The sequence below is a fragment of the Spea bombifrons genome, chromosome 4 (genome assembly GCF_027358695.1).
Source record: "Spea bombifrons isolate aSpeBom1 chromosome 4, aSpeBom1.2.pri, whole genome shotgun sequence".
Classification (NCBI taxonomy): Eukaryota; Metazoa; Chordata; class Amphibia; order Anura; family Pelobatidae; genus Spea; species Spea bombifrons.
The window spans coordinates 87,581,656-87,592,122 of NC_071090.1; positions in this window are offsets into that span (position 1 = coordinate 87,581,656).

A 10,467-nucleotide genomic window follows, 5' to 3' on the forward strand; every position below is an offset into this window, starting at 1 on the left:
TAGTTACTCTAGCATTTTTTTCATGAATATTTTTTTTTTATACAAGAACATGCCAAATCATTTCAGGTGTCCAAATCAAGACACCTGTGTTTCGGTGGGGGTGGCAAGAGGCAAGGGCCAGCCTGGAAGTGGATAGTCAGCTGTGGAAGATGGGTCAGGAGGCAGAGCACCCACCAATCTACTCGAATTGACACTTATTGACACTTACAGTGCAAGAAGACACCATGGGAGCTGAAACGGAAGTCTGTGCTGCAACATTTGTTATCTATTCATTATTCTCCTTTGTGGACCAGTCAGGGGAGATCAGAGGATCTCCCTAACAGTCCCATGCTTTCCACTGTCAGTAAAAGCAGGACAATGGAGCAGCTACATCGGACAGTCCTCAAAACCACAACTGTTGCGTAGTATGCATGCTCCCTATCATATTGTAAAAGTGGTACAATCACCATAGCAACCGTTAGAATATTTTGCTAATTACCTCTCCTATCAAAATTGTTTTTAACCCGCTGGAACCAGTGATAAAGCCATCTTTTTTAGTCATAATTTGAAATATATCTGTAATCATATGTTAATATAGAATTATAAATATAATAACAACATACCCTTCTGTGTGTCAGAGGACTGTGCTGAATATTGTAAAACAATGCATTGTTCCTGCCCTGGCGTTGTAGGGGTAAATTAAATGCATTTCTTACATTACTTTAAACATCTGTAGTCTGTCACTACACTCATGGCATGTAGATTCTGCAGCCTTGATTTGTAATGCGGCACAGCTGTGTCCTCAGTCCTGGCCAGGTGCGTCTGGAAATGGGTCAGCTCTCTTCCTCTGACAGGGAAGACCGTGCAAATAATGAGAATGCCTTTTTCCTAATGTTTACAATAATTTAATATTCCCTCTATGAAAGCTTTCATGGAAGAGTAGGAGGAATTAGCAATAGCAATTATGCATGATTTTCTTTAAAAATGTGTTTATAAATGGAAGACGCCGAGAGCTGGGATGTGATGAACTTCACATGTTTAACCCATTCATACCTAGAAGTTTGTTAAAAGCACAACACTACTCACTTCTGTTGAATCTGACAGCAGAAAAGGAAATGATTGTATAAATACACACATATATATATATATATATATATATATATATATATATATATACTGACAAGATACAACCCAAGTGAGAATTAGTGACATCTTATTTCAAAAACGACTTCAGATCTTTTGATATAATCCAATGTAACCTACACTATTGTGACGGACCGACCAGGGACCTCCGGTTGTCCCTCTCCGCCAAGAGCGACTTCTCCCTTCAGGACAATAATTCCCCGCAATCCGTAGGCAATATCCCCAAGCAAAGTAAAGGGATATCGCTATCCATTACCCAAATAACCAGGCAAGACAAGAGGAGAACTGATTTATTTTAGACACAGACGGCTGGCTATATCCAGCAAAACGCACATTAACATAAAACAAGATACTGAGAAACCGCCCCCTTAATCTGCATTCCAGAGACAACAGGGGCAGTAAAGGGATTAACAATACAAAAGGACACAGACACCACTAAAATAAGGAATACACATTGTCTTGATTAGATTATCTTCCAGACCTTAATGTGCTGTGTGTAAACGGCTAGGAAAATAAGGCAATAATAAAATACATTTTTAATTAATAACACACAAAAGGATAACATTAACTGAGGGGTAGGGTGACTCTAGGAACCATCACAGTCCCAAATTGCAGGAACCCCAATTCTGTTTCCGAGCTCCACAGTGTTTAGAGTCTCTTATGATTTGGATAACGTGGCACTCCTTACCAGGGCCCATGGTCTGGAGTAAGGAGGCTGGCACTCAGTCCCCTCCAGGAGCCCATGGCACGGAGGCTTCCGTGACAACTATATTACCAAAGGTATGTGGATACCCTTCTTAATGATTGAGTTTAAGTTTCAACTACACCCATTACTAACAGGTATATAAAATCAAGCACCTAGGCCATCTCCATAGACAAACATTGGCAGTAGAAGGGGTCATACCTCATAAAATACCACATTTGCCACAGGTCAGTTGATTCAATTTCTGCAGATTGCTGAGGCGTGTTACATGTAAAATATTGCCTGTCCTCTGTAGCATTACTCACTACAGAGTTCCAAATTGCCCCTGGAACCAACATCACCACAAGTACTATGCTTCAGGAACTTCACAAAATGGCTTTCCATGGCTGAGCAGTTGCGCACTAGTCGAAGTTCACTATGCACAAGCGTCAGGTAGAGTGTTGTGAAGCACACCGCCTCTGTACTCTGGAGCCATGGAAATGTGTACTCTGGAAGTCTTATGGAAGAATCTGAGTTTGGAAGATACCAGAAGAACATTACCTACCAGAATGTATAGTGCCTACTGTAAGCTTTGGTGGAGGAAGGATAATGGTCTGTTATTTAGGGTTTGGGCCCCAATGTAAAGCAAGCACATTACAATATTATGCTTCCAAATTTGTGGCACCAGTTTTTCGGAAGTCCCTTCCCTGTTCCAGCGTGACTGTGCCCCTGTGAACAAAGCAAAATCCATAAAGAGATGGTTTAATGAATGGCCTACACAGAGCCCTGACCTTAACCTCATTGAACACCTTTGGGATGAATTGTGAGCCAATATCAGTGTCTGACCTCTCAAATGCTCTTTTGGCTTCATGGCAAATTCTCATAGACATACTGCAAAACCCTGTGGAAATCCTTCTGAGGCTTTTATAGCCTCAAAGGAGAACCAACTCCACATAAATGACTATGATTTTGGAATGGGATGTCCAACAAGCTCATATAGGTGTGATGATCTGGTGTCATTTTTTTTAATGCCATGGTGCCACCGCGATTCAATGAGCAAGCCCCGAAAGGGTACTACAAAGTAACTGAATTCTGTAGTGTAATGGTTTAATTACCTATTACAACTAGTCTTGTCTTGCTTCCATGAGAATGTGTGGAAAGCAATTACAGATCTTTATAAAATCAATCACATAATTTTATTTCTTTGTCTGTAGATTGGGGCAATATGTATATATCGATATATCCAGTATAATGCTAAATTTTAATGGTAAGGAAATGCCTGTTTGCTTTTTCTAGGGCTCAGTAGCAGTCTGCGCATGTTTACATAAAACAGGCATCTTAGAGGTGATATGATATCATAATACAAACACACAAGGGGACAATACTAGCCACTCTCTGATGAACTGTTCATTAATAGGACTGTGCAAAGAGCAAGAGGTCATCCATTTAGATCTGAAGAAAGGAATTTTCACATAAAGCAAACAAAAGGGATCTTTTTTGTCCCTACTGAGAGACATTGTGCTATCAAATTCAATAGACACGGGCTTAAATTATTTTTTCACCAAACAAGAATATACAAGGTTATTATTAGACTTGTGCATTCGTATTCGGGCAAACATGAAAACGAACACGAAGGATGCATTTTCGTTGTTCAGCCCGAATACGGAACAGACGAACGTGGCAGCGGCAAAACGTATACGAAGACGAAAACACACAACACGAAGAATCTTTGTGTTTGTTTACTAATCTCCCTGGACCCTTCCCCATCTAGCCTACATTATCTACACAGCATCGCAGGGGTTAACGGGAGCGGAAATCCGTAGGTTCGCCATCAGGAGTTAAAGGGCCGTGCGAGTGACCCTATTGGTTGTCTGCAGGGGCCTCCTCCGGCATCAACCAATTAGCGACCAATAAAGTTGTTCTTATGGCCCTTTAACACAGGACCGTCAGGAGTTAAAGGGGGCAATTTGTTGATGCCAGAGGAGGCCACCGCACATGATCAATAAAGTCGCTCCCACGGCCCTTTAACTCCTGACGGCGGAACTTGGCCTGGGGAGACCATGGTCTCCCCGCTACAAGAGTTAAAAGTCCGTACGAGCGACTCTATTCAAATATTCGTGGAATATGCATATTTTTTTCCCCATGAAGACGAACACGAGAGTCCTTTTGTCCCCTCATTCGCTAAGCCACACCTCTCTTTTCCTTCCTCCCCGTAGTTCAGGTATAGATCAAATAAACAACACATATAAACAACACATGCGTGTATAGCATTGCAGGTATAATCCAACAGATTAACACACAAACCCAGTTTTGCAGGTATAGATCAACTGGGGATCACATGCAAACTCACCACTGAAGGTATAGGTCAAATAAACAACACATGGAAACAGCACTGCGGGTATAGATCAACATAGAAATTGACCAGCACCCAGATACACACACATGTACAGCCCAGTGTGAGCCATCTTTGTCCCCAAACAGGCCAACATGAGCCATCTTTGTCCCCAAACACCCTGCCTGTGCCATCTTTGTCCCATAAACACCCTGCCTGTGCCATCTTTGTCCCATAAATACCCTGCCTGTGCCATTTATGTCCCATAAACACCCTGCCATCTTGGTCCCCAAAGCTCAAACACCCTGCTTGTGCCATCTTTGCCTTTCCCCAAATCACTTATACATCTATCATACACACACTTATACAGTCACTCATTCAATCTGTCATTTACACAATTCCTTCACACAATTATTCATTCATTCATTAATGCATTCTCACCATTCATCCTCACATTAATTCATTAATTCTCTAATTCATTCACACAATTCAACCACACATTAATTTATTCTCTCTCATTCACACAATTTATCCACACATTAATTTATACTCTCACTCATTCAAGCAATTCATCCACATATTAATTCATTCATTATCTTCCTCATTCACACAATTCATACAGACATTAATTCAAGTATTATCTCACACTTTCACACAATTCATCCACACATTAATTCATTTATTCTATCACACATTCACAAAATTCACCCACATACCGTAATAGACAGACCTCTATTTCTAATATTCAAGGACTCTATAGTGACAGGGTCTGTTCCCCAGGACTGGCGCATAGCAAATGTTGTGCCAATATTCAAAAAGGGGACAAAAAGTGACCCGGGGAATTATAGGCCTGTTAGTTTAACTTCTGTTGTATGTAAACTGTTTGAGTCTTTCCTAAGAGATACTATTTTGGAGAATCTCAATGAAAATAAATTTATGACTCCATATCAGCATGGGTTTACAAGGGATCGGTCCTGTCAAACTAACCTGATCAGCTTTTATGAGGAGGTGAGCTCAAGACTGGATCGGGGTGAATCGCTGGATGTCATATATCTTGATTTTTTCAAAGCATTCGATACGTTGCCACATAAAAGGCTGGTACATAAAATGAGAATGCTTGGGCTGGGGGAGAATGTGTTTATATGGGTAAGTAACTGGCTCAGTGATAGGAAACAGAGGGTGGTTATCAATGGTACATACTCTGAGTGGGTGACTGTTACTAGTGGGGTACCACAGGGGTCAGTTTTGGGTCCTATTCTTTTTAATATATTTATTAATGACCTTGTAGAGGGATTGTATAGTAAAGTATCAATCTTTGCAGACGATACTAAGCTCTGTAACGTGGTTAACACAATAGAGGACAGTGCACGATTACAAATGGATCTGCATAGGTTGGAGGCTTGGGCTGGGATGTGGCAGATGAGGTTAACACAGATAAATGTAAGGTTATGCACATGGGGAAGAAAAATCCAGGCTGGGAATATGTATTAAATGGGAAAACACTGGGGACGACTGACATGGAAAGGGACTTAGGAGTCTTGGTTAACAGTAAATTTACCTGTAGCGACCAGTGTCAGGCAGCTGCTGCTAAGGCAAATAAAATCATGGGGTGCATCAAAAGGGGCATGGATGCCCATGACAAGGAAATAATTCTACCATTGTACAAGTCACTAGTCAGACCACACATGGAATACTGTGTACAGTACTGGGCACCAGTGTACAAGAAAGATATAGTGGAGCTGGAGAGGGTTCAAAGACGGGCAACCAGAGTAATAAGGGGAATGGAAGGACTACAGTACCCAGAAAGATTATCAGAATTAGGGTTATTTAGTTTGGAAAAAAGACGGCTTAGGGGGGACTTAATAACTATGTATAAATATATAAGGGGGCAGTACAGAGATCACTCACAGGACCTATTTATACCCAGGACTGTATCTATAACATCCTCTACGGCTGGAGGAAAGAAGGTTTCTACACCAGCACAGACGGGGGTTCTTTACAGTAAGAGCGGTGAGACTATGGAACTCTCTGCAAGAGGAAGTGGTAATGGTAAACTCAATAAAAGAGTTTAAAAGGAGCCTGGACGTGTTTCTTGAAAGCAATAATATTACAAGTTATGGATATTAGATTAATAGGGACAGAATGTTGATCCAGGGATTTATTCTGATTGCCATATTTGGAGTCGGGAAGGAATTTTCTCCCTGGTATGGGGCAATTGGCATCTGCTTCATAAGGGTTTTTTGCCTTCCTCTGGATCAACACAGTAGGGACACAATATGTATATAGGTTGAACTTGATGGACTTTGGTCTTTTTTCAACCTTATGAACTATGTTACTATGTTACTATGTTACCAATTCATTCATCCTCATACCATTCTCACCCCTTCTTACTATCTACCCCCCTTCTTACTATCTACCCTCTTCCTCCCCTTGCAGTTCACTTACCCTGGTGAAGTCCTGTGGGGGGAATGCGAGGCCTGGCTCTCTGTCCTGCCGCGGCACGCGTAACTTCACTGCTGAGCGGCGGAATATGACGTCATATTCTGGTGCTCATCATGAAGCGCCGCACCGCTACAGAGGCCTCGAGCTCCCACCACCGCAGTCAGGGCAGCGGTAGGGAGCTGCGGAGACAAAGGGGGCCGAGTGGTTGCTAAAAACTTTTTCATGTGCGACCTCTCGGCGCCCCTCTCTCTCTTCCTTTCCCTGCCACCTCGGCGTTGGTGATGGAACGGCCGCACGGCACCCTTGCCGCACAACTCGCACACCCCTAAGGCCAGCCCTGCCCCAGTGCACAAAGAAAGGTCCATAATGACATGGCTGGATGAGTTTGGTGTGGAAGAATTTGACTGATCTGCACAGAGCCCTGACCTCAACCCCATCGATTAGGATCAACTGGAACGGAGATTGTGAGTCAGGTTTTCTCATTCAACATCAATGCCTATCCTCACAAATACGTTACCGGATGGGCAAAAATTCCCACGGAAACACTCCAAAATCTAGAAAAATGGAAGCTGTTATAGCTGCAAAGGGGGGACCAACTACATATTAATGTCTCGTTTGAGCAGGGCCCTTCTCACCTGCTGTCTCTGTAAGTCAATTTGTTATGTTACATACTACTTGTCATGTCCTGTCTACCCATTGTACAGCGCTACAGAATTTGATGGCGCTATATAAAACAATAAATAATAATAATAATAATAATAATATGTATTTAGAATGTGATGTCATAAAAGTCCCTGTTGGTGTAATGGTGAGGTGTCCCAATACTTGTGTCCACATAGGGTATACTGGCAGGAAAACTGTGAGTCATTATGTATTACATGCTCCAGCTCTTCCTATATACTCCTTTGTTGAATGTATTTTTAACATACTCTTTGAAAATATACATGCATATGCTTTAGAAATAAATGCATTACTTAAGGGTAGACAAACAATATACTGTTGCAAGCAACAAAGTCATCAGACAGGTACAATGCATACCAAAGCTTTTTGTGGCAGGGGGTAAGAGATGTAAAGAAATAAACAAGAAAATGCTAATGGGATTTACTGAAATATCAAAGATTACGGATTTGTATGCCTTGATATATTGCAGCAAGTTCTCCTATGAGTAAGCGCAGAGGTAAATGGTAAATTTAACCCTCCATCAGTCCAGTGAATACCTGCAATATAATTCCTTGTCAATTCAACAGGGAGATCATTTACATGTTTATTTGTGAGGGAACTGACTCATATAATACCTTTAAATTCCTAGAAGTTTCCAGTCCACATGGGAAACATCATTCCTGGCACTCCTGAAGGCCAGCACCTTACCCAGAAATAATCATGTGAAATTTCACCTCATTTATATTTTTTGTCAGAAACAGTTAATTGTTATGTTTAAACAGACATTGAATGATGGTTTTTTTTGTGATTTAAAGGAAAGTATAAATGGTCAGTTCTTCTAAACATACCAGCGTGGAACAGCACCTTTAATATGTAAAAAAACAAACATTGGATGCATATTATAGTACAATACATGCAATATAATTTAACAATTGGAAAAGTGAGATTTTCAGTGCAGTGAAGTTTCTAGGTAAGTGGTCCGACGCACTGAAACCGAATTGTTCTGCTTGATTAGGCTATGTTTTTACATTGAAACCAGTGTGTGTCTCAAGTTAATGCCTAATAGAATGTAAGCTCACAAGAGTAGGGTCATTTTCTCCTTCTGTACCAGTACATGTTAATGCTATTGTCAATAATGTTATTGTTAATTTTCCCTCTTCCACTATTGTAATAATGCTCTTTAAATAAATGTCATTTAATGTACTGCAACCTCTCTGGAGAGTCATTATAATAGTGGAATCCCTCCATTATACCCCATACATACACAATAAAATATCAAAGTAAGGACCAAAAATAAACACAGAAACAGAGCATTTGACAGCAGATACGAAGCATTCAACTTATGAACTTTGCCCATTTTTTCTGATGTAAAGACTTTTATTTTAATCAGTCCTTGGTCTTGATTCAGGATAGTTTCATGCCTATCCCATGTATACATAAATTCATAATTTTTATGAGCCTCTACAACTTCTCTAGTTAATGACCTCTTATTTTAACATTTCTCCTCCTTTGATGTAAACTTCCCTACTGTATTTTATAAATCACTTTAAATGACCATTACTAAAACATATCAGTCAAGTGCATTTCCTTGTAGAGCTGATCCATCCAAGAACCATGGCCACACATTATTATTATTTATTATTATTATTATCTTCTATTTATATAGCGCCAACAATTTACTCAGCGCTTAATACAATACATAAATTCAAGGGGTATGACAAAACAAGAATTGACAGACTAAGACAAATTGAGACATTAGGTGGAGAGAGCCCTGCTCGCAAGCTTACAATCTTGAGGGAATGGGGTGACAAACAAAAGGCACAGAGAAAGGGTGAGAGGTAGTATGGTGGTTGTATCAATAAAAATGAAGTTCTAGCAGCTAAGATGGTGCAGCGTCTCTGAAGAAGTGAGTTTTGAGATGTTTTATGAATGTCGGGAGGGAGGGTGAATGCTGAAGGTTCCTTGGGAGCAGATTCCAGAGGAATGGGGGCAGCAAGAGTGAAATCTTGTAGACGGGAAAAGGAAGAGGTGAGATGTGAGGAGGAGAACCTTAGCCCATGGGAAGAACGTAAGGATGGCGTAGGAGAGTATTTGCTTATGAGGGCAGAAATGTATGGATGAGCAGTGTTAAGGAGGGCCTTATATGTTAGTACCAGGATTTTAAATTTAATTCTAAAGGTAATTGAGAGCCAGTGAAGGATTTCACAGAGTGGGGAAGCAGAAGGGGAACAGCGTGCAAGGAATTTAAGACTAGCAGCAGCATTTAGGACAGACTGCAGAGGAGAGAGTCGAATCAGTGGAATGCCAACCAGAATAGTGTTGCAGTAGTCAAGACGGGAAAGGATAAGTGAATGAACCAGCGTTTTTGTGGATTCTTGGGTGAGGAATGTGCAGATGCGAGAGATGTTTTTTAGGTGCAGGCGGCGAGAGACTGAATGTAAGGAATGAACGAGAGGTTTGAGTCAAGGATGATCACAAGGCATCGGGCCTGGTTAGTAGGAGAGATTTGTCGTGTTGTTAATGGTGATAGAGAATTCAGGTAGTGGAGTGGAGATGAAGGAGGGAAGATACTGAGAAAGATTCAATTTCAGGTAGCATTGGGACATTCATGAAGAAATAGCAGACAAGCAATTGGCACAAGCACATTACCCATATGGCAATGCATATCTAGCCGCAACACCCATAATTTTCAGATACCAGTAGGCACATGATGAGCTTGCCTACCACCGCTCTGAAAAATACATGTAATAAACATATTTGCTAGAAATATATGTATCTTTCTGCTCTGTGGATATGATATACACTGTGATAATGTGTCATAAATATGTTGACCACTAGATGGCACAATTTGATCTAAGGATTACACCCCAACCAGCCGTGAGGCAGATCGCACCTACTTAACCAAATTGATGCTCTTTCAAACTGCAAATAGAATTAAAATCTATCTATCTATCTATCTATCTATCTATCTATCTATCTATCTATCTATCTATCTATCTATATACACACACCACATATATCTTGTAAAGGAAGACATAATATAAGAATATTATTCAATTTCTTCTCATTTTTGGCACTGATACTTAGTAAAGCTTTCTGGAAATACAAGATACAAAATAAACCCGCTGGCAAAAGCCAGAAAAATACCTTGTTAAGCAGTTACCAGGAAAAGAAGCAAAAAAACTCATTACCAACACAGACTAACAAAGAATGTACATATTGTTAGGTG